The sequence below is a fragment of the Papaver somniferum genome, chromosome 9 (genome assembly GCF_003573695.1).
Source record: "Papaver somniferum cultivar HN1 chromosome 9, ASM357369v1, whole genome shotgun sequence".
NCBI lineage: Eukaryota > Viridiplantae > Streptophyta > Magnoliopsida > Ranunculales > Papaveraceae > Papaver > Papaver somniferum.
Genome location: NC_039366.1, coordinates 143647327 through 143673740, shown reverse-complemented (window position 1 = coordinate 143673740; position 26414 = coordinate 143647327). Strand labels below are relative to the sequence as shown.

Here is a 26414-nt window from a genome sequence, read left to right as displayed (position 1 = left end):
TTTTCGTGGAAAACATGTAGCACTTTGCTACGTGTGGCAAGTTAAAATTGAGAGGCTTGCCGCCGGTAAATAACATATTTGATGCTAGGCTCGTTTTGGCTAGTCGCCCAAAACATGTCACGAGCTTACCATCTCGGTGGGGAATTTCGATGGCCGAGATCGCATCTTTTGAATAAGGGTATCTGTTGATTGTGGATACCTTGTGTTGGCGCCTGATATTAGTGCAGTGGCGTTCTGGTGTACGCCAGTGGAATTGCAACATGGCTCGTGCATGCCAGTGGCACGGTGGTGCAAGTGGCGCTCGACGTAGCCATGGCCACTGGGTTTAGGCGGCTGATCACCTAAAAGTTGCACAAGTCCATCAGTTCGGTGGCGAACTTGGAGGGCTAAGATTTCATCTCAGGAGGAAGGGTAGCTGTCGATTATGGCTACCTTCTATAGGCAGTGGCGCCTTTAACGCGCGCCGGCGGCGTTTCCGCATGGATGGCATGGCTTGTGCATGCCATTAACACAGTTGCGTAAGTGGCATAGCCACGCCTGTGGCATGGCGACATGGCCAAAGCTGGGATTTGGTGTCGTGACCAAATTAGGGTTTGGCACTGTGGACGAAATTAGGGTTTGGCACTGCGACCGAAATTAGGCGTCGTAGCCAAATTTGGGTTTGGTGCCGTGGCCAAAGTTTAGGGTTTGGAGACGTGGATGGCACGGCTCGTGCACGCCAGTGGTGGTGCAAGTGGCGTCTGGCGTAGCCATGACCACTGGATTTAGGCGGCTGGTCGCTTAAAAGTTGCCACAGGTCTGTTAGTTTGGTGGCGAACTTGGATGGCTGAGATTGCATCTCAGGAGTAAAGGTAGTCGTCGATCATGGCTACCTTTAGTTGGCGGTGGCGCCTTTAACGCGCGCTAGCGGTATTGCGGCATGGATGGCATGGATCATGCACGCCTTTGGCATGGTTGCGCCTGGCGTAGCCATGGCCACTGAGATTTTGGGCACGTTGGTGTGGAAATCTTGCCTAAATTAGGGTTTGGATTGTCGAAACCCTAATTTAGCCTATATGGCATGTCGCATGTGGTGAGTGGCCATGTTTGGCGCGTTTGGCATGCGTGTCTGGCGTGTGTGCCTGGAATGTGCGTTTGGCATGTGCGCATTTGGCGCGTTTGGCATGTTGGCGCGGTTTTTGGGAATCCAATTGGCTTTGCGGCCATCTGGCGCGGTTTCCTCCTTTTCAACACTGTGGCGAGTTTAGAGCAACCTGATTGGTTAACATAAGAGGGCCGACCAAGCATGGGCATGGCTACACTTCTGGTGTGAGTGTGGCGGATTTAAAACGGCCTGATTGGTCGATGGGAAGTGGGGCCAGCAAGCTAGGGCGTGGCCACACTTCCAGTGCGATGTGGAGGATTTAAAGCGACCTGATTGGTCGATGGAAAAAGGGACGGCAAGCTAGAGCGTGGCCACACTTGTGGTGTGCGTTGTTACGGAAATTGCCTAGTTTGGCTAAGAAGAGTTTCAACCAATGGGGTCTAGTGTACTGCGCGGGGCGCGAAACCCTAATTTTTGCAAATTAGTCGGGTTTATGAGTTTTTTGTGAGTTATCTCAATAATTGGTTGAATTTTGTATGCTGCCACAAAAATCCTTATCTACAGAATGCAGTGTGCTTTCCGTCTGAGCATTTTATGCGATGGCCTTAACTTTGGTACTTGGAGGTTTATGCTACTCCGTTGCGAGTGAACATAAATCCGTCATGCCATACCGATATTAAGGGTTCGGTCGGGGAAAATAGCACATGAAAGTACTCAGTGAGTCTTGTACTGGCGAGGTGCCGAAATTTACACAGTGTTTGGGATGGTTGCTACATTCGCCAGTCTGGATAAATTTCACGTAAATATATTGAATGGATCAATAAATATGTCGGTACAGAGGTTAGCACTCACGACACTTTTTTCTTGCAGAGTGACGTCAATCAGATGCAAGGTTTTACGATTTTAACCCTAAGCTAAAAACCACCATCAACATTAAGTCCCCTGCTTAGCACGTAACAATGGAATTGTTGCGGGGTAAGCATGAGATGGTGACAGACAAGAGTTAAATCGAAAGAGCAAGATGTGAAGAGATTGCCAAGGAAATTCAACTAACCTTTGATGGAAGGCATGAGGGATCTGTGATCCTTGTGTTGGCATCTTTTGGATAAGTTCGTCTTGTCCATGGGATGTTGGCACCAGTGCGACATCTTTGGCTATGGTTGAAGAACGGTTTATGGCGCTGCTGGCTAGGACATTGGTTAGGATGCGGTTGGAGTTGGCTTGGGTTGCGGATGGCACTTGTCAGGAGTGGAAAATTTGGCGTTGAGAAGGATGTAGGTGCATCGGCTATCGAGCAAAGAAGCTAGCGCTGGGAGGATGCGAGTTGTTGGTGCTGGATAGGGCGTGGAGCCGTTGGTGTTGCTGGCTTGGCTTTGCTTGGACGTGACGCTGCTGGCTTGGCCGTGGAGACGTTGGCGCTAGCTAAGTCATAGAATGGTAGGGACGGTTGCTGACTTTGATGCCAAACCCTAATTATCCCGTATAAACAAATATCTAATCCAGCTGGTATCACGCGTTTGAAGCCTTAATTCACGGCTGCTAAAAGGGTTTTCCTTCTCAGGCTTCATCAATCCGTTGAATATAAGAGGTGATCTTGAACCCTTCATTCATACAGATCATCGTAAAATCGCGTCCACCCTCTTCAAAGGTACTGTCTTGTGTTTCTTCTCCTAGTTCACGTTTTGTCTTCTTCATCATGTAGATTGCCGGTGCAGACATGGTAATTTTTTTTTTGTAGCATATAATGGGATCTTCCAGTGACGATCGTACCTCTGAATCTTCGGAGAGAAATTTTGAAGTCGAGAAAACCTAGTTTTCTTCTCATGAGGAGGTATTAGATAGAATTGATTCTATGTTCCGTGAGGCTGACGAGATTATACAAGGCATGTCTCTCGCCCATCTATGCAGAATGCGGATGTGTGTTCAGACTCTCATGGCTTCGATGGATATGGAGGAAAAGTGGAGACATGATGAAGCATCTCAGTGCGTCGGGAGATCTCAGAATAATGAATCTTCTCTACAACCCAGTTATAGGGCTGAACGATTCGCCTCTCGGTTGAAACGGCGGAAGACTGAGTCCATGAAACTTTTAGGTGAGATCCAGTTTAATTATCCTGTCCATGATGGTATCGTAATCCTTGATTTGATGCGGACGAACCGGGACATCCTCAAGAAGCTGCTGGAAAAGCTCCTGAGGAAGATGCCCACACGGTTTACGAAACTGAAGCAGCTTCTGGAGTAGACGCCGAAATTGCTGTCAGGGACGTTGAAGCGACCGCTGAGGATGTCGTCAAGGTGGACGAGGAGGCGGAGGCAACATATGTTGGAGCCATTGGAGAAGCCATGGAAACATATGCTGGGACTGCTGTTGAAACAAATGCCAGACAGGATGCGGAAGCTGCTGCTGAGGCGGCTTCTGGGTGGGATGCTGAGGTCGTTGCTGCTGAGGCGGCTTCTGGATGGAATGTTGAGGTCGCTGCTGCTGAGGCGGCTTCTGGATGGAATGTTTGCTGCCAGAGAGGGTGCTGGGGAAAGTGCTTGAAAAATCTCTGACAGAGGCGTTATTGATCCAAGCATCTGCCATTAACGACCAATTTTTTTCACTTTTGCTATTTCTCCTCGGCTGGAGCCGCTTTTGATATTTAAAGGATTTATTTTCACTTTCTTGTTTTCATGGCGGAGTTAGGGTTTCGCCAAGTAATATTCCGTTATTCAGCTTTTATGATTTCACATCTCTGAATGAATTAATAAAACCTTCATATTGAAAAGATCCAAAAACCTTTTATGCGAAAATAAGTTGATCGCCCCTCTTGGCCATCCAGTAGATGGACAGACGCCGTACACAAATAGTGTGGATAGAATTTGGCATAGGTACTAGCCAGCCTGCTGTTTTCGCAACCAGTGCCTTCGAACGCCGACATCACTTCATAGTAACTCAAAACAGGGGAAATAACAACAATGGTTAAAGGTTCGACCGACCTGTTTCTTGTCTCTCCCTTATAGCAACATCGTTGTCACACATCCCGAAAACCAGAGGAGTGTCGTGTGAGATTTGAAGCCGGATATTTTTGAAGAAGATATCTGTCCTGCTTCCTGACGATCATCTTCCTTGCATATTCCCTTCTTCAGTATTTTTGAATAGATATTTTTGTGGTGGTTTGGTTTCTCTGGTTTTCAATCGACGGGTAATGACTCTGTGAGAGTTTGGGTTTACTTGGTATTTTTCCTTTAAGATGGTTTGGGGAAAACTTTTCAAGGAAAGATGTTCTTTAATTGAAATTGAAAATTCTACTCATGAATGCAAGCAGTGCAATCATTTTAGAGAAGTTACAAACATTGCATGAAAAGGAAAAATGCTAAAGGAAATGCTGAAAGGAGAACGTTGGAGGTGAAGGTAGCAAAACGTTTTAGGTATTGAAGGGTTTGAGACATCGCGAGTGAATCGTCACACCTTCCAATTTTTTGGTATTGATGAGTTTGCAGTAACCACCCAAGATAACATCTGCCACCAGATATGGCTCGTCTTCCTTTTCTTTAGACATACCGGGTCGAGCGGCTATCTTCACCATTACATCTCCAACTTGAAACGAGGTCGTCTTGACTACCACATCTCCAATTTGAAACGGGTTTGGGCGTTGCGCAACCACTTGGTTTTTGAACTCGTCATCTTTGGCTGTGACAGCTTCCAAATTTTTGACAAAGCATTTGAAAGGCCCAACGTCCCATTCACATCTTCTAATGACGCCCAGGTTGATAATCGGACCGAGTCCCCATGCCTGGCCGAGAGGAGAGGTGACTGGGTGCAGCAAGGGTTGTTTAACCAGACTTACTTGTGTTCGGAATCTGCGGATGAACGTCGACGGGCTCTCTCCAGGTAATTAGGTTACTTTGGTCAGTTGTTGATACGACAACATGTAATCTTCAAAATCGGACGGTTTGTTGGAAATCCTTTCGAGTGTCGATACCGGCAGAGGGGATACTCCTAACTTCTCTTTGTTGTCGTGTACCCATGAGCGCCCCAAAATCATGTCATAATTTGAGAGTTCTTTGATAATGTGGAATTTGCCATGTGCTAAAGCGTCTCCCACCTTAATTTCAAGGTTGATGTAGTCATATGCGTCTATTGCCTCTCTTTCCAAATTTTTAACCATGGTTGGGGAACGGGTAGCTTCCTGCTTCGAAATTCCCGCAGCTCTCAGAGTTTTGATGGTAACGATTTTGAAGTCAGAGGTTGCGTCGATCAATGTGTTATCGAGCTTGGCGTCCTTCAGATAAACCGTGGTCACCAGTCCCCAGTTGCATTTTTCAGCACCGCTTCCCGAGAGAGTTTGGGGTTTTAGCGTGGTTTCTTCAGTAGGAAAGAGTCGCTTGCCCGATACAACACGATTAAGGGCTGTGAATATATCTTGACGTTGTGTCTTGGAGAGATAGAGAATTTTGCACACATGCTGCATCATGGATTGCACAGTCTCGTGTACAGAGTCCTCAGAGACGATGCAACTCCTAACTGGAAGTGGATCTATGTGAACTCCCTCATTGCCCAGTTGAAGCTCCCCTGCTTCTATCTTTTCTTTGAAGATACGCTTTAGCCTATTGCAGTCACTGGTCGGGTGGTGAACAAATCTGTGGTAGCGGTAATATTTGGGGTTTGTTATTTTCGCTTCGGTTGGTGGGCGCCTGGTAGGAGGTAACCTGATGGTGTCGTCTTGGATCCATGCTTCCAAGATTTCAATCACTTCCTCGATTGGGAACGGGAAATCCAAGACATTTTCTCCAGCTTCTTGATGTCGCATGGGAGCTTTAGCGGCGGCCTTCCTTGGCGGAGCCACCTGTCGTGCTGGCGCTGCGCGCTTGGATTGATGTTCTGCCGCTGGAGCCTTCATTTTTCCTCTTTCGTCTACCACGCTCACAGAGGAGGGACCAGTGTTGTATTGCTTATTTATGAGGCGTCTATTTCCTCGAGTTTTGCGTGCGTCCTCGCCTCTGGTTGGCCTGATTCTATCCAACAACGCTGGTGCTGTTGTGGTCGACCGTTTTGCAGCTTCATGAAGTTCAGAGAATGTCTGGAATCGCAGATTCTCTAGTAAGGCGCGGTAAATGGGAACCATGTAATTGATGCAAGAATCCACCAATTGTTTCTCGGTCACGTTTGGGCCATGACAATCCAATGCTTGAATTCTGAATCTTTTGACAAAATTATTCGGATGTTCATTGTTTCGCTGGAACATCCTTCCTAGATCTGAGAAGGTAATTTGCTCAGACACAAAGAAGTACTTCTTGTAGAAAGACGTAACCATGTCAGACCAGTTGGAGATGCTTCCTGGCGTAATGCTGTTGTACCATGTGTATGCTCTTCCAGTAAGTGATTTCAAAAATTCCCTCAAACGGAGAACGTGATTGTATTCGTGCTCCCCCAGGGACTCCAAGAATCGAGAGACATGTTCGTGCGCATTACCGGTGCCGTCATACAGAGAGAATTGAGGGGAAGAGTACCCCCTTGGAAGAGGAATTCTTTGGACTTCCGGAGGATACGGGGGTTGATGTTGATGCATGTCCATGGAATCTCTTTTGTCTCGGTTTCAGAGAAGTCGTTCCAAATCTTCTCGTGTGACAAAATTGGACGGTTGATTTCTCTCTGCTAGAGTTCCTGTGCGAGTCTCTTCGTCTACAAAGGTGCGCCATGTTGAGGTGATGGCGCCAGGGGCGTTGGATGTGTTCCTCATTGGCTCTGGCTGGCGTGATTCTTGTGGTTTCCGCTCCGTTAGTGTCTTGAGAAAAACAAGTACCTCCTTCTGAGTTGAGGCCATGTCCGTTTGGGCTCTAGCGAGAACCTCATGTCTTTCCATCAAATCAGCAATAATAATATAGGATCGGCTTCCTCTGGATCCTCCAGTGTCTCGTCCTGACGGTGGAGTAGCTGCGGAACTGGTGACGGTTGGAGGTGTCATACTTGACGAAATGTTGGGAGCGGCGGCAGCGGCTCTGACTCTGGTGATTGGAGGTATAACACCTGAAGGAGCATTTTTTCGCAGCAGAGGCCCTGGCTCTGGTAACCGAAGGCGTAATGCCTGAAGGAACATTCTCCATGTTGCTGGTGTTGACAGGTGGCGTAGTAACACCACTGGAAGGAACGTTAACACCGAGAATAATTTCAGCGCCGGCGTTCTCAGTGTTTGTTTCTGATCCAGACCTGAGTTCTACCATCTTGAGGTTGGGGTTGAAAGATAAAATTGGGAATTGAGAAATTGATATTGTAACCGAGAGATTAATCTCCCACTGTGGTCGCCAATTGTTTGTGGGTGAAAATGGTTTATGTTGTTTTTGGTAATTTCGTTTGTGGATGAGAAACGAGTCTAAACCCTAAACAATGTACTGCACGGGTGTACTTTTGATTCGAGAGATCAATCTGTACAATCCTAGCCTAAACCAAGAAATGGTCGTTCCAGGCTTGCTTCGGTCACAAAGTGAAGGAGAAGGGTTGGTCTTAGGGAGGGAAGCAAAGAAAGTGTTGAGACCAGAATAGTTGATTCTAGGAGTGAGGGTGTTTCGTGACTTGTATCAGAAAGTTGTACTGGCTAGCTGAATGAAAAGATATCAGATGATTTCTGGATGTTGTATTTTTTCTCCTGACCAAAACTTGTTGTTTGGTGGAAAATAGGTGAGACCTATTTATATAATTCGCAACAAAACGTACCCTGGTCTCGTAGGAAGTGGAAACGATTGAGTGGTGGAAGAAGGGAGTAACGCCTGGAATTTATGTTTCCATAATGAAGGATACGTTTACACCATTACTTCTTGCCATTACTAACCGCCCCGCTTTATGACACTTTCCTGTAACGGGCGTATTGCACGCCGCAAGCTGTAAACCGCCAGACCAATACCCTGATGAGTATCCCCCAGTTTGTGACATGTTTTGATGTCTCGAGTGTTTTCGTGGAAAACATGTAGCACTTTTCTACGTGTGGCAAGTTAAAATTGAGAGGCTTGCCGTCGGTAAATAGCATATGTGATGCTAGGCTCGTTTTGGCTAGTCCCCCAAAACTTGTCACGAGCTTACCGGCTCGGTGGCGAATTTCGATGACCGAAATCGCATCTTTTGGATAAGGGTAGTCGTTGATTGTGGCTACCTTGTGTTGGCGCCTGATATAAGTGCAGTGGCGTTTTGGTGTACGCCAGTGGCATTGCGGCATGGCTCATGCATGCCAGTGGCATGGTGGTGCAAGTGGCGCTCGGCGTAGCCATGGCCACTGGGTTTAGGCGGCTGATCGCCTAAAAGTTTCCACAAGTCCATCAGTTCGGTGGCGAACTTGGAGGGCTGAGATTGCATCTCAGGAGGAAGGGTAGCCTTCGATTATGGCTACCTTTTGTAGGCAGTGACGCCTTTAACGCGCGCCGGCGGCGTTGCAGCATGGCTGGCATGGCTCGTGCATGCCATTAGCACGGTTGCGTAAGTGGCATAGCCGCGTCTGTGGCATGGTGGCATGGCCAAAGCTGGGATTTGGTGTCGTGACCAAATTAGGGTTTGGCACTGTGGCCGAAATTAGGGTTTGGCACTGCGTCCGAAATCAGGCGCCGTGGCCAAACTGGGGTTTGGTGTCGTGGACAAAGTTTAGGGTTTGGCGACGTGGATGGAACGGCTCGTGCACGCCAATGGTGGTGCAAGTGGCGTCTGCCGTAGCCATGACCACTGGATTTAGGCGGCTGGTCGCTTAAAAGTTGCCACAAGTCTGTTAGTTTAGTAGCGAACTTGGATGGCTGAAATTGCATCTCAGGAGGAAAGGTAGCCATCGATCATGGCTACCTTTAGTTGGCGCAGGCGCCTTTAACGCGCGCTAGCGGTATTGTTACTTGCTGTCTTAGCTCAATCGGTAAAGCACATGGTTTACGACCATGTTATTGTGGGTTCGACTCCCGCAGATGGCACAGAAATAACGAATTTATAAGTTGTTTGGATTCTTTTTTGCTATTGTTATTATCTTTTATTTATGTTGTTGTTCGGATCATGTTTCTCATTTATTTCTTAAATTTTTGTTGGAAAGTTCTTGATGCAGCTTGGATTTTTTTAATTTTTTTTTTGCTAATTTTGTACGATTTGTATAATTGAGTCTTTTGCTCAATAAAACGTCTTATTTTGATTCTACAAGTTTATGATTTGACTGTATCAAAAGAAACATGTATTGTGAAGTGAGTAAACAGAACAAAATCACACTGCACTCCTACAAGCTATTTCCCACTTCTGTTTAATATTATGAGTTTTCATGCTTCCAGGGATTGATAATAATGAAACCATTAAGATTCCTAGATTCGGTGGAGCATATCCTGACGTAACTCATGTAAACCTGGCCATATGCATTTTTTTTATACCAACTGATACTACACATATCGAGATTATGAATTGTTAGTGGAAAATACTATGAGCTTGCTATCCACTGATGCCATATTGTCTTGCAAATTTCGACATATTGCTGATGTATACCTAGAAAAGGATGAGTTTAACTAGGAGGTCCTTGAACCATGGATTTCTGTCACTGCATCCACATGATGAGCTTTTATATCTTAATCTGATATAGTTTAAAAGCACCAGTGTGGTGTAAGATGAACTTTCAGTGGTGTAAGATGAACTTTCAGTTTAGATTCACGATTCCATTCCATTTAACGCATCATCTTAATTTTTTTCCCATTCGAATCTCTCAGTTTGAGCAGGCTTTTTGTGGAATTCTACAATTTACTTTATGTGGAGTTCAAATAATTTACTAAAACGAGTTGCTAGCAGGAGTTTCCATCGATAAAGCACATTATGCAAGGTACGTGTTCATTCTTTTTAATGGATAACAGGTTGCATGTGTTGATATCACATAGATCGATGAATATTATTGAGTTTTCGTAAATATAATCTTCGATGTTGATTTTCATTCTGAAATTTCTTTTTACCTGATGAGTGATTTTCTTATTTCACTCATAAATTCACACAACAAAAACCAATGCTTAATTTGTTTCCAGAGATCCTTCATTTAATGTTTTCTTTTTACCTGATGAGTGATTTTCTTATTTCACTCATAAATTCACACAACAAAAACCAATGCTTAATTTGTTTCCAGAGATCCTTCATTTAATGTTTCCAGAAGAAAAAAAAGGGACATTAAGGGTTTCAATCCCTTAATTAATTAACTCACTGGCTTATTCAAATTTGGATTTGCTATGAACTCCAGAAATAGTCATATATGGGTCGACAGTATTTCGAGCTTCAATTAGTTGTAAGATTTTGATTTGTTTTTTGAGGTTTGCTTAGCGAAGGAGACTGCTCTAGGGATAGAAGTTGTTTAATTACTTTAATTTTGATCGATTTAGTTTTGCTGTTATTTTTGGCAGGGCTTTGAACCCAATAACACCTTGGTACAATGATTTTGTTTTTGTCCTTTTTTCGTTATGGTTTTTGTTGTTGTGTTCAGACATAGTGAAAAAAGAGCTTCTATCTCAGGTAAATTTTTTAAATCAACATTGGTACCCGTCTTGGATTGTTGTGTTTGTCGGATTTAAATGACATGTGATTGTTGTAAACTGTTGATAATGTAGTAAACTGTTGATAATGGATTGTTGTGCAACACTTTGTTGATGATGCTTTTACCATGTTGTTGTTGTGCTTATTATATACCCAAGTTGTTTTTCTGTTGGGTTCCCAGATTCGCAACAGCTGTTCCAAATAGATCGCAACCAACCTTCAAACATATAAAGGAGGTTAAAGAAGGAAAACCCTGGATTGGCCCGTAGAGTCTCTCAAAAATGGAACAAATTAGATTTCGCAGTGACGAATGATGTGAGCAGCTTGAACCTTCTCATGCTCGATGACAATGTCAGTAAAACTGCAGTATAATTTATGTTTCTGATAAAGATATTTCGAAACTATAGGTTCCCAAACTTCTAACTGAAATTAATTGATAGTGTATTGACTGGATACTACATTGGAAGTATGTGCATGTTATTATTAATTAGACAGTTATTTTTTCACTGCTTCATTTTCTTGGTCTTAGTTTTTTTTTCCTTGGTTATCAAACTGTAGTTTGACTTAATCAACCATTGGCGCTAACAGATTCCAATGAACCAATGAAAAAAATTAAGCGAACCAACTATTCAGTATTGTTTTTGCTGCAACGTGCAACCCTGTAGAACTGTTTTGAACAACTACCTTTGTACTTTTTTTCTTCTAAAAAACCAAAGTTTACTTGACACTAACCATTGGACATGTTCACAAATTTTGGTTCGTAAGAATAAATTGGGGTCTGTTGATTTGGTTAACATACATAGGTATGTTATTATTATCCGGTCTACGATTCTGTGCTCTGACATGAGCAAATAATATCCATGTCTTCATCAGGGTGATGAACTACATTCGGTGGTACCAAACAACCTAAAATGGAAATCGATGCCCGATAAAAGAAAGACAATTTCTGGACTGTTGGTCTGGACTGTTGGAATGGCAATGGGACTCCAATCAGCAAGTTTATTTTTAACTATCCATAGTTGTGCCTATCCATCAGAGGTTTATATTCTCACATCTAAATGAATTACACACATCACAGATTCCTGTCCATGTATGGAGGTACTCGACTCAATATTCAGTACCACTGGGTGGTATTATGTAGGATGTAGCAAGTTCCCAACTAAAGTTGTTGGTGAAGTCAGCTACCATGGATGCACCAAATGTGATAAAAGATTGAGGATCATATTCCCAGGTTCGCTCTTATTTTTATCCTCCCTCCGTTCCACTTTACTTGATGTTTTAGGGTTTATTTTATGTTTCCTTTTTTGTTTTACATCAATCTTTCCTTCTCCTCAACTTTCATGTTATTAACGGATAATCAAAATGAACCCCAAAAAATTTATGCAAGTACCTTCTTCGCTTTGAATTAACTGACTGCAACGGATTCACCATTTTTGCTCCCCTAGACAGTGAAATCCAATGTATCGTCCGCGCCACTGCCTCTGACATGGTCATGCTGGGAGAGGTACACTATCGGTTGTTTCTCATTATTTAAAAGGGGCCCTTCAGCAAAATCAATCAAATCCTGGTGTCCAACACCACCCCCACTTAATTACAGTCCTTGGTATTTTTGATTGGAATGGAGGTGTAAATGCTGCAGAATTTGCAACAGATAACATGGATAAGACATAATGTAAAGTTGGAAAGTACTGAAATCCAAATTGGCACGTTTGTGTCGGCCTCTTACTTTTCCCTATTTGCCGAGATGTCTTTTAATAAAAGTTATTTTTAGAACTTCCCAAGAGATAAGAAAAATGCAAATCAGTTCCGATTAGTCACACCGATTTTCTTTTTGTTAGATTAATACTAATTTATGCCTTCTGATTTTGCAGAGAGGAAATGATTGCTGGAGCTGGTGTTCCTTCTTCTTACGATCTTCAATAGATTGTTTGTGGTTTCTGTTGTGTTCACCTGATCCAATTCCTTTCAAACTGCAAAGTAAGTGTTATTCAAACTATAATTTATGTTAATTTGAATAATTAATTCGTGGTTAACTGCAGATAGATTTGCTTATTGTTAGAAGTTCAGTTGTAAGAATTTAGATTTTAGGATAGTCTCCAACAACTTTTAGTATCTCAACTTGCATACACCGAAAAAAAAAGCTCTTGCACTCTGTGAGACCTACACAAAGTAGTAAAAGTATTTGAAAATAGTGTATGAATAGCCTCCACCTATTGATGCTAGATATGTTTTTGTTGCTCATAATGTACAGCTGCTCATAACTTAGCAATAATAGTGGGCCATATGCTTAAAGGAACTTCAGTTCATTGTCTCTTAAGTTACTTACTAATCCTATTCTCTGGACAATGTGACTTACAATTTTCTTCGCAAAACAACTCGGTTTTATTTTTTTCAACTGAAATTCTTTTGTGGTTGAAACATGTACGTGAAATTGATAAAATAATATGATTTTTGTTGTCAAATTGAAGGGAGAGATACCACTACCGACTTTGATGGCGCTGTAGATAATAAAAGAGACATAGACCTCAATGAAATAATTTTGCCTCGGGAAGGTGAATGTGGACGAGCTTCTGAACTCCCTTCACCTGTTCTCTCTAACAAGTTGAAGGAACTGTGGTATATATCGGGAAATTCGCCGCTGTTGGCACCATCATTACTTGGTGAAATAGAATTTTTTTTGAATCCAACTAGAGATGCAGGCCACATTTCTCAAGAAGCACTCGAATGTACACCTGCACAGGTGATCTTAGAGTTGGAGCTTGAAGATGCAGGAACTTCAAGATTGGATCAAGTCATCAGGAAGGGAAAATGACTAACTAATTAAATCTATGGAAGCAACAACATGGTGGAGTTGGATGTAAACCATTGATTTCTTCCTGCGATTTGATGTTGTTAAAAAACTGGAGTTTTAAAAAAAAATTATGAGGATTTTTATCTCTACTTAGTGTATCTTTTTGCTTTGTAATGGAACTTTTAGCAAACAAATATTATTCGATACAACACGGTTATTCATGGGAGATTCGACAAACAATCAACCTTGGAGGGCAGAGTTTAATCCAAAATGAATTGTTTCCTTACTTTGATAAGGTAAATTTATATCTATGAAAAATTTAAATTTTGATGTTAATCTATTTTGCTGAGATGTCAGGCAAATAACGTCCCATCTGTGAGCTGTATGGTGGGATTGAGTGTACTAATGACTACTTGTATAACTAGATTTTGTGCCCGTGTTACGCTCGGGCATTTTTTTCTCTTAGATTTGGTGTGATGTGGCTTCACCTCGTCCCGTCATGCATTTTTTATTAGGTGTCGTGGGGTTTTGTCCCGTCCCATCACAATTCACTTTTGATTAGGTGTGGTTCGGTTTCGGCTTCGCCTCGTCTCTCCCCGTCGTGATGCATTTTTGATTTGGTGTTGCACGGCTTCGCTCCGCCCGTCGCGATGCCTTTTTGATTAGGTGTGGCTCGGCTTCGCCTCGCCTCGCCCGCCCCGATGTATTTTTGATTTGGTGTCGCACCCACGCCCCGTCGCGTATTTTTAATTAGGTCTTGTGGGGCTTCGCCCCTACCTGTAGCGATACATTTTTGATTATGTGCGGCCTCGCCCCGCCCCGCCGCGTTTTTGATTTGCTGTTGCACGGCTTCGCCCCTCCCCGTCGCGATACAATTTTGATTAGGTGTGGCTCAGCTTCACCCCGCCCCGTTGCTATACCATTTTGATTTGGTGTGGCTCGGTTATTTGGTGTGACGCGGCTTCGCCTCGCCCCGTCGTTTGAGGTTTTTTGTTTGGAGTTCTTTTATTTGGTGTGACTCGGCTTCATTATTTCGTAATATTTTTTGAAGGTGTAAGTCTGTCAATGGGTCAAATCCAGTTTCCCAAAAAAGAACAGGACGTAGGGTGCAAGGTTTTCAAATATGAAAGAAAAAGAATAGAAAAAATAGTTAATGGTGGTACAACTTAGTAAATTTATGGATGGTGGCCCATTGGTCTGGTCCACTGATTATGGATGGTTTCACCTCGCCAATAATAGTAGTTTATTTATTTATTACAAAAAAAAATGTATTTTCTTTCTCTTTTAGAGACTATCAAAACCAGAAACATGTTTTACATCATTCTGAATGGATTGATTAATTCTTAGTTGAAAGAAAATTAATTAAACTGAAACTGCTCAAACGGTAACCATTGATTATGCAAAAATGTAAACTATTCACATCATGTGACATTGCAATTTTTACCTTTACTTCAGGTTACATCGCAGTTACATCATGCCCAACCAATTGCGAGAGTATTTCCATCGGAGTTCATACCAATTAGACCATGGATAAGCTGATGTTGTTGATTTGGCTCTTTAACATAACATTAATGTGACACATCTTTACAATGTAGATAAACCAAAACATAAAGTGCTTTTGAAGACTGTAATAAGGGAAATCCTCCCATGATACCCAAAACATAGTTACATTCATGCATTCTCCATAGTTAAATGACTTAGCTGAAGCAACCTGCACAAAGTTTCACCAAGGTCTGACTGTTAGAAAGATGCAAGAAATTCAAATGCAGCAGGGAGGAAGGCAAACCAAGTCCTTAGACTTTTCATAGTCTATCCATATTGCAAATCAAACTTTCTACCAATCTAATCAATATATATATATGAAAAAAGGAAAACGAAAAAAGGAGATCCATATGAAAAACAAAAATGACGGTAAAAACACACACACTTACATATATATATATGTCGAAACAATTGGCTTTTGGTCTTGAAAAAAATCGATATCAACTACCATTAGTATAAAATTTATTGACACATTAATTTCATGATCAATGGATAACTGCATCAGAAAGTAGATAAGAACAGTCACATATTAAAGCTGAAGATATTACCTCACCCAACAATGATGTTAGCATCACTACCATTCATAGCCAGATTTTTTTTTGGCTAAGTAGCCTAATTATACATATACGAAATAATAAATTGAACAAAGAAGAAAGTTAAACTACAGTTGGAGTTAAGTTTGTTACCTTAGAAATCTCAGGCTGAAATTTAAGATAAATCCACGATTACAGGTTTAACTTGGTCGGCAGGTCTTGGTCGCTCTGCAAACAAACAAACAAATCTTGATAAAGTTGTTGTTAGTTTTCATAAACATGCTCAGTTTGTAAGTGATTGTTTTTTTTTTTTTTTGCTAAGTCTATAAGTGATTGACCTCACATATCTTCTTCGCCTCCATTACTTGTCAAATTCCAACTCCTTAAGCAGCCTTTTAAGAAGGCAAACATCAAGGCTATTTCTTTAAGAACACAATTGGTGCAATACTTGGCATTACGAACAATGCAAACCTCTTTTTCGGTAAAACAATTTCTTTTTAGGCACCAACGTCACAACCGTTTCTTTAGTTTGGTTTCAGGTTCTCTCTTTTCTAAGACATTATAGGTTCACGTGAACTTCAGAGTACATACCAAACCTAAGTGATACTCATATCAAACCTATAGAATCTTGGTTAACAATATACTAATCTACTGAATCTTTATTAACTATAAGCCTCAATCTTATAAACAAAAGAAATGAAAAACTAAAACACACCAAGAAAAGATCTTGAATCAAAAGAGATATTGCTTGGATACCAAAATCACAATCCGTAGAAACTTTGTCAAATCTACGGACATCATCTGCAAATGATTAACCTATCATCTGCCTTTCTTTAGAATCAATGTCAGCAGCAAGTGCAACAACATAAATATCAGAAATGGCATCAGGAAAAAATCAAACAAACAAAATGCCGTAGATTAATCAATCTTCTCCAAATCGAAGAATATAAGAATAAAAAAAAAAATCAAACAAACCCTTTGCTGCAGCATACAAACCCCACAGACATGTTAAAAGTTTTAGTACTATTGAGCCAATTCCCTCACCACCACAACTGACTTCATGAATCTCATGCTTCTTCCATGGAACCAGATTAAAGGGTGATACTGCTTGAAAACATACCATGAATTTAAAGAGAAATCAATACTAATTCAAAAGACTAACATAAATCAGATTTAAAAAGAGACAATAAGATCAATTTTAATACCTGCAACTCCACAAATGGTGTTTTAATCACCAGAAGCAAAACCAACTTATTATAAAAATATGAATCTCCCTATAGCAAATCCTCTCCTTGCACATGAGATTAACTGGTCTATAAGATGATAGACAACAAAGAAATCTTGAAGTACTCGATAATACATCTAAGTTGAATACAAAAATCACCTGAATTGTGAGATCTTTTCTTAAATGTCTATTAGGGTTCCTCGGTAACTTATTTTGGACAAAAATAGTACCTGGAAAATAAAAAAAATAACAAAGGGTTAGGGTTTATTGATTCAGAGAAACAGAGAGACAGAAAACAAAGGAGTATATGTGAATCAGAAGACGGTATATGTGAATCAGAAGACGATATGCAGTTTTTGCCGATATACAGAGAGGACGGTATGGTTTTAGGGTTTTAGTTTTAGGGAGATGAGGGGCAACAATACAGAATATCTGAAACACAACTTTGTGCAACTAATATATTTAACCAATGTTCATAAACTGAATGTTAATTCCAAAACAAAGATGATATAATGAATAGAAGATAATAGAGGAGAAGGAGGAAGAAGAACCATTTGTATAGGGTTTTTTTTTCTCGATTGTTTTTTCGTTTTATTTTTCCGGGATAAATAAAAAAATTTCTTTATTTTACGAAGAAAAGCCTTGTTTTTCTCTCCTTTGAGGAAAAGTGAAACGGAGAAATTCTATGAGTGGGTGAGGGTCACAGTTCAACGTGGAGCCTTATGAGCTTAGGATTTTAAAGGAGTTAGATGTAGACTTGCATCCATCAAGGATGCTGACCATCCGCACCTAGAATTAAGCCACCTTTTCATGCTTCAATCTGCTTAAATATTAACTGAAAAAGAGACCTCAAGTCCTAGAGCATCGCCCCTATTGCTGATCATGTATTAGACTGACTAAAACTAACACAACCGAAGAATCGTGCTCCATAAAAGTTTCATCTCAATCCATGAAACTTAGGACAGAACACAACTAATACACTAGAAGTGATAAACCAAAATATAAAATTCCAATTTATTTATTTCTTTTCCATATAAACTTATTTTTTCACATATGTGACTCAACCATTCGAAGGAACTAATCCAGTAATTTCGTTTCCCAATCGAACTTTATTTTCCAATTATGGTTAATCTTAACGCCAAGTATAAATTTCCAAAAACAATTAAGAGGAAGCCCGGCTGTAGGCCCAACTAATTTAACCCGATCAACAAATTAGTAAGGCCGCAGATCCTGTCTAACTTATAGGATCAACTCCCTAGAATAGACAAAAAATAGAAGCTCCCTAGAATCTCCACCTAATCACGACTAATTTTAATGTGAGGACTATATACGTTTGAACTTAGATATTCTAATCCATGTCCAGGGATGTGGACCCCGGTTAACTTCGACAGACCAACAAAATAACGAGGCCTACCTAAGTAGCCACGGCCAGAGACCTAAGGCTAATTTGACCCGAATAACAAAATGTTAGGGTCGAAGGCCTCGACTAACTTATAGGCCCATCCCTATAAACTTCAACCTAATCACGACTAATTTAGATATAGAGATTACGTTGATCCAAAAGTTTTCTTATCCGGGACCGTAGGTACAACTGATTTGACCCGACTAATCTATAGGCCAAAATCTAGAAATTTTTTAAATTAATTCAAAGACTTAAGTCTTTGCTAAGAAAATACTAAATATATCCGACTTTTTTTTTATGAGCATAAATACCTGGGTAAATTTCTAAAGATATGCCACGACTTGGGCCATATTATTAGACTTATTATTTTGAATGTTTTAAATTATAAAACAAAGGACAAGTTAAAAAAGAAGTGGTGTCTGTCTTGGGTAAAAGACGACCATTGATTTCGGTCATCCTTCGGTTGGGATTATGAGTTTGCGATATATAAATTCGTCCATACGTTGTGTATATAACTGTGATTTGTTATTTTGGACGATATGGATTATGCTGAGGGCGCGAACGACCATTAACTATGTCTTTGCCTTTTATGTTGGACGACTAAACTTAACCTAACTTAATTATGTCTCTACTGAGCTATTTTTAAAACAAATTGATCTTTGTGATATGTAAAGAGTCAAGAGTTGTCAAGAATACCAGTATCAAGAACAAGATGTACTAATTTGGGAATGCAAGGTTGTACTTATTAGAGGTATCTGACCACGGATTTGGGGAAATAACTCTAGCTAATCAGACTTTTTTTCTCTTCAAATAGATTTTCTGGATTGATTTTTAAAATTTAAATTTATCGCTTTCAGATTCTTTGATTTTTTTTCTGTTCAAAATAAGCAAATACATGAATTCTTCATTTGTTCGTTTCAAACCTCGCATGCATGTTCTAATTTGTTAGATAAAAAGGTTCATCATTATCCACGTAAGTCACATTTTGCTTTCACTGTCATTAAATTTGAAAGGTGATTTCTACGTTTAATTAATGGTCAGCATTTAATTATCCTGGAGGCAACGAACAAAAAACACACTAAGGTAAACAATCTAGAAATCATTAATGGTGATATCTAGATAACATAAACCGGACTATATCAATGAGATACCTGGATAAATATATTAGTGGTATTTTGAGGTATTTTCACGGAACATATATACAATTACAAAGTTAAAAATCATGTTGAATACCAAAGGCTACATGATGCATCACACTAACTAAAGGTTGAGCCGGGGCCGTAAGACCCCGGTGATACCTAGTATCCATAATGAAATTTCAAGATACAAGGAATTAGAGGAAAGAATCACATTGTCAAGATTCTACGAAGTTCAAGATTTCATCATCAAGAGTTGAAGACCGAAGACGAAGATGAAGACAAGGATTAAATACCGAAGACGTTTCTATGGATGCTTAGAGTGGTGCTAACTGCACGTCGGACGGATAGCGAGATAAGTAAGCATATTCCCACCTTCGTTAAGTGGTTGATTTCCTTTCTTAGAGATCGTCAGAAAAAAAGGGTTTTCAAAATGAATAAAAGATGTGGGTTTTCAAAAAAATTCGGAGAATTTTTGCCTTCCTACCATTCAAGGTGTCGCAGGATTCTCTCTTAATTCCTACCTAGACACGTGTGTGACCCATAAAAAGCTATTTATTATTGAGAGCAACTTCATAAAACCCTTTCTTGTGAGGCAGAGTCGAGACTTTTGATCACTCCGAACCCGAATTTCTTTGGATAAGGGATGGTTATTTCTCTCTCAACTTTTAAGGATGAGATTGTGTTCATATATGTGTCTAACTTCTTATGACTAGTGTACAAAATCTCTATGTCTTCTTAGCGCGTTGGATGCTGTCATTTCAGAAAACTAGTAAGTTGGAAAAGTAGGTTTTTGTGGGTATCTCTCTAGTAAACCCTCACGAGACTAAAACTCGTCCACTAGGGACACCTAGGGGTTCAAAGGCTTGTTATACATGCTAAGTGTGACCGTAGCCTCGACGATACGGAGTTATATGTATCTTTTAGAATTGTTTTGTTTAATTTGCTCGAGGACTAGCAAAGTCTAAGTGTGGGGGAATTTGATAGGTGTCCTAAACACCTTGATTTATATCAATTGATTATGCTTTCTTTGCTACTTTTCTTGTAAATTATGTATCTTATGTTTGCTTTTGAGTTTATTAGGTGCAATGGAGTCATTGGGAGCAAAAGAACGATAAATCATTCATTTGGAGCGAAAAGGACAAAAAGATCAATTTATAGGCGAATTATATTTGGAGCAGTCTAGAATGCGCATGAAGGAGGTGAAGATGAACTGTCAGTTCTCCATAACTGACAGGTGAGTTGAACAAGAATTAGGCTGTTGTTTATTCGGATCCGACAAGCCATATAAGAACTGGGTACCCCCTATCTACTTCACCTGAGTGGGTATAGCCATCCCCATTCTTACACTAAACCTAAAATTCAGAGTCTCACTTTCTCCACCTGAAATAAGAGAGAATCAGAGAAACGATTATGGCGGCTAGCAGAGAAAGGGTGAGATGAATTAACAGAGAGATTGAGAAGACATTTGAGCAAATGGGTTTAATTCTGATTTAGGTTTACAAGAGAAGATTGAGAAAAAGGTTTGTTGAGAACTGAGAAGAAGAAATCGAGAATTCAAAAGCTACGGTTTCCTGTGACATTGAGTAATGAAGAATTAGGGCAAGATTCATTCTGGGTTTTGATGGAATTGATGTCACTGAGAAAAGGAGTTGAAGCTGCTGGTATTTGAGAATGAAATTGATTACAGGTTCAATTTCGGTTGAACAATGGGTATTTGCTGATAGGTTAAAGCAGGCAGTGATGTTGAAGCTGTTGCTCATTACAGGGAAGTGATGGTGGCAGTGTATTGCAGATGGGTGATGGAAGATATTAATGGTTGTTTAAGGATCTTGCTGGTGATGGTAACAGATGGGAACTACTGGTGTTGAATGCAAGATTGCAGTCAGGGACTCAGGTTGAGCTGATATGATGAAGATAATCATGGGTTTGATTCTGTAATGAAGAAGAAGATCCTGGTGATTGTTTCGATGGGGTTGTGATGAAATGGCAGAGAAGAAGACTTGTGCTGAGAACTGATGGATTGTGTCTGAAGCAGAAATTGTGGTTTGTGTTGCAGTTGAAGTTGGGAAGTGGTAATATGAATGGTTAATGATTCAGAGCAGTTCAGACAAGCTGAGGATGGGAGCTGTTCAATTGAGTCTTTGTTGGCTGGAGCTGGTGAAAGATCATGAGTTAAATGTTGGGTTTGAATTAAGGAATCTGTGAAGAATCAGGAAACACAAGTGAGGGTTTTGAGCAAATTACTGAATTGGAGTTGTTCTTGAGCTGCTGGTGGTCTAATGGTCAGATGCTCAGGTAGAGATTGCAGCTGATGGAGTATGTGCTGATGAAGGGTGGTTGTCTTATTGAGCAGCAGGAACAATTAGATGCATGTGTTAGGAATTACAGGGAATTGAATGAGATAATGAGTCTATGAATTGTTGGCTGGGTGAACTGATGCTGCAGGTTGAACTGGTTAATTTGTGAGAAGATTGTGGCTTGAGTTTCAGGCAGTTGAGGTGCAGTTCAACTGGTCAGTGATGGCTGTGTTAGAATGAGTCTTGCAACTGAAATTGCAAGTAAATGAGCGAGGCAGATTAGACTTAGAAGATGATGGTGGTGCTGTGAAGAGATGAGAAGAATTAACAGTGGGTTTGCATTGGTTTTGCGTTTGTCGAGGAGTGGCTTGAGTTGCGGAAACGGAGATGTACTTGGAGCTAATTGAGACAAAGAGAAGTAGAATTGCAGCTGCGGTTCGAGTTGTTGCAGTTGAGCTACAATACAATGAAAGTGTTAATGCTGTTTATTTCCAGATTGAGAAGAGGATTGCAGTTAAGAGCTAAAGGGATCAGGTGGAAGAGAATGGAACTGAAGGTTCAGCTGGTGCTTGTTGTGAGCAGTATACGAAGGATCTGAAGCTATTGTTGAGATGCAGTCAATATGAACTGAAATTGGAGTGTGCTTGAATCAGTGATGTAATGGTTATACAAGAAACAAGTGTTGCTGTCAAGTTTGCAGGATTGATAAGCTGAATGTATGAGCAGGTCCGAATTGCAGGTGGAGATCAAGGAAGGTTGCAACTGAAAGTTTGTAAAGTTGGTAGTTTGCTGTGAGAGAGCAAGGGACTGAAATGAAGTGAATGGTGGATTGGATGAATGCTACAGATGAATGATAGATGAATGCTACAGGGAAGCTGAGATATGGTCTGGAACATGCCTGAACAGACATAACTCTAGCTGAATCGGGGCCAGCCGAGTTGACTCACTGATTCACTCAAATGGACTTAGGCTCTGAGATTTGGGCTCGACTTATTTCAGAGGCAACAGTTAGCTCATGTGGGATGGAAAAGGAAAGAAAGTATAAAAGGGAGAAATCCACAGCTAATCTGAGATCTTATCTTTACTTCTACTTTTGGTTCTAGGGTTTTAGACATGGAAACTTTTATTTTTCTTATTGTTATGAACCCCATTAACATGAGCAGTTAATTTTATTATTGGTTATGGATTAATTTGATTTCACAAAGCATGTTTATTGTTCAATAAATTAGTTTTGCCTCATAATTATCGATCATGATTCACTAGATTTATCGCCATGTATGATTTGATTGCTTGTTTAGTTGAGTGGCCAATTGATTGAACCTGCATTCACATCTATTGCTAGTTTAGGGTTTATTATACGCAAAAGTGGTATACCTTGAATGCAAGTAGCATAATTGTGGTTATTGCCTGTAGTGATGCATCCTAGTAATCGCAAGTGATTTATGACCTTTGTCAAATCGGATTAGTGCTTTTACACGTTTGGTTGTGTGTACACATATATCTCACCATCGGACACGTGTATGCAGAAAGGTACGTGGAAAGCATGCAAGCCAAGATATCAAAACACGATGCGTCGCGAAGCACCAAATAAACCCCTAGGAGTTGCTTTATCTCATCCCCAGAAGAGGAGCTAAGATCAACGGTGGGGAGAAAGTCAGCTGACACGTACTGACAGGGGCAGAAGACACTTGTCTGACACGAGCAGACCCCTCAACCACCCGCATTAAACACTCTGAGCAGTGCACGTGTCGACCGACCTATGGAACGAGCGAAGATGCCTCCGCGGGATCGAGGGGGAAACGCAGACCTCTGCGTGATGGACACAAGACACTAGAAGATAAGGTTCCAACGGTCTTCAGAGATGGGTCCCACATTCCTACCTTATAAATACCCAATCTCCACAAAGGGGAGAGGGGGATCGAAAAAACATCAGGAAAGAGAGAGAGAGAGAGAGAGAGAGTAGCAAAGGTAAGGAATCCCATAGTGGAGAGAAATATGTAAACCCCAAGTCATTCAACTATTCGTGTAACCGTGAATAATATAGCCGAACAACAAACTCCGTGGATGTAGGCCTTAGTGCTGAACCACGTAAACCTTGGTCTTATTTACATTTCAGCACTTTACATTCATTTAGTTCCGCATGCATTTACTTATATATGTTGTTTTCCTTTTATATTTGTACCCCATGCATAATCGCTACGCATGGGAAAGATGGAGGAGGCCATGATAAACCCGCGGGTTTTGAGCCAATGAACCCACATCAGGGTATCATCATCGTAATCTCTTTAGACTTTAACAATTGATTGTGGGCATTCGGATCCCGCGTGGTTCGTGTGTCCACAATTTGGCGCTAGAAACAGGGACTTCGTCCCGGTAAAAGATTTATCTTGTCCTGTGATTTCATTCTAATTTGGCATACGATTGCTTCGATTTTATCAGCTCTGACTGTATAGATCATTCGTCAACAGTATTATATTCAAAAACCCACCTTTTGCCTTCGATAAGAGTTAGTGTTCCAAGCATGGGTTATTGTCCTAATCCGTCGGATTTACAATTTTCAGTTTTTTTTTATATACTAAAGATCGCCTTTAATAAACCCGCTTTTGAAAAATTGTATTTCGACAACTAACCCGCTTCACGCGGACATCCCCGTTTCTGTTTGAATAAATTTATACAGAGAGAACGTGTTGTGAGTAAAGAAGGCGAGTTTACGCTAGATTTCGTCAACAAAAAGGCACGTGATGGAGAAGACGCAGGAAGCAGGAAAATCCAAAGCTTTGTCAAAAGAAACACCCCGGACAACCCCGATCATCACCCGGAGCAAGCAGAAAGGAGATAAAACTAAAATGACCAATCGAAGGCAGGATACCACTGAAATCACTTCACCCATGAACGCTAATTCTGTTGCAATGGCGGCTCTCAGAGCAGCAACGATAAAATACGGGGAAGCCGCGGTAGTCCCGAAGGCTGCGGAGGCTAGCAATACCTTCGCCATGAGTCAACTTAACCAACCAAGGGAGAGGGTGGATGAATCCAGAACATTCCAACCCGCGCATCTGCTAACCTTTGGAATGCCGCTAACAAATAACCAGAATCAAACCATACCGGCGGCTCGGGCACCGCAGAGGGGCGCTCACTCCAATTTGGAAACACCAGCAACAGAAGTTGAACCCCTGCCACCTTTAGTACAGACCATGGAGGAGGGCGGCGCCACGGATGTAGCGGCACGTGCGGGGACTCCCAATCAGGGGTCCAACCAATCACACCAACTAATGGCTGAGCTCGAGGAACTGAGAAGGAACCAACAGGTTTACGCAGAAGCTGTAGCACTTTTGGCCAGAGAAAATCAAGATTTAAAGGAGCGGATTGCTCTAAGCACAAAGACCAACCAACAACTTGATGAAGCAAGCTCCAAAGCACCAGAGCCAAACCAAGACTGCAGAGTCGTCCTAGCGACTAATGAAGACGCGACAAGGAGACATAGCGTATCCGACCCGGATTATGACGATGGAGAATCAACGGAAATGATCTGAAGAATTTAGAACACCAACGCGCAATGGAGGAACTGCGAGATGAGATGATGGCAGAGATCAGGCAATTGAAAAATAAACAAGGAGGGGGAAGGTTAGAAGAGGTTATGAGAGAAGCTAACTCCACGCCCCTGACGCATCGCTTGGCCAACACCCCTATTCCCTGAAATGCCCTGTCCCGACGTTCGAATGCTATGATGGGTCCAGCGACCCTGCTGCACATGTTCGGTACTACAACCGCGTCCTAGCAGATGGGGACAGAACGACGCCGTACTCTGTAGATACTTCCCGTCAAGTTGAAGGGATCGGCGTTATCATGGTTTGATAATCTGCCACCAAACTCCATACACTCATACGACCAACTGCAGAGAAATTCTTAAGAACATACATGTACAACAAGACTGTAAACACTGGGATGGATAAGCTTTTTCACTAGCAATCGGCTACAAGGAAACCACGAGGGAATACACAAACAGATGGCATAGGATCTGCCAAGCCATAGGAAGCGTGGACCCAGTGGTAAGCATCAATTGCTATAAGTGGGGCTTGGACCGAATGAGTCCCCTATTTGTTGAAATTCACGGGAGCGTGCCCAAGACAGAAGGCGATCTCCGAATAATTATCGAGAAGCACGCTCGACTTGAAGAAATTCAACGGGAAAACCCGAGGGCATATCCGCAGAGGTCTCACCGCACCAATTCAGCAGAACAAACCAATGGGGCCAAAAGGGGTTCCTCAGATGAGAGACCTCACGAAGATAGAAAGGAACGGAGGGATGAACGAAGAACAGGCGACCGAAAATTCGAAGACAAGTTTACACGAAACTCAACGCTAGCTATGCTCGTATCCTGCGGAGATCAAAGGGAGGGAAAACTTAGAATGGCCATGGTCTAAGGGAAAGCAGCCCCCAGATCCGAAAGTCTAAAGATTACTGTGAGTATCACTGTTTCAACGGACACCAGACCGAAAAATGCAAGAACCTTAAAATAATGATCCAAAAATTAATTGATGCGGGAGCTCAAACATTACATACGGAAGGAGGTTACCGAGGACAGATCCAAACGAACCAAACCAGTCCAACTTCCGGAAGAAAACCGAACAATCAACACCATCTCGTGTTCCGAAGCCACAGGACCCTCGCTCACAGCACGATTGGAAAAAGGTTACGGAAGCAATTCGAAGATCGCTGCGAGTTATATAAGGTCGATGGGATAACAGTGGACGAACATGAAAATGGATGGAATTACCTGTCATCTTCGATGCCGAGGATATCGAAGAAGATATGGAAGACCATAACGATCCCTTGGTCCTGACATTACCAATAGCGGATGTAACCTCAAAAAATCCTCATAGACGGGGGAAGCTCTGTGAA

At 41.5% G+C, this 26414-nt stretch overlaps 1 non-coding gene across 1 annotated transcript; it reads left to right on the top strand.

Moving 5' to 3' along the window:
- Positions 1-8934: 8934 nt before the first annotated feature.
- Positions 8935-9007, top strand: TRNAV-UAC. Its single transcript has one exon. It is a non-coding gene; the product is annotated as a tRNA-Val (tRNA).
- The last annotated feature ends 17407 nt before the right edge of the window (positions 9008-26414 follow it).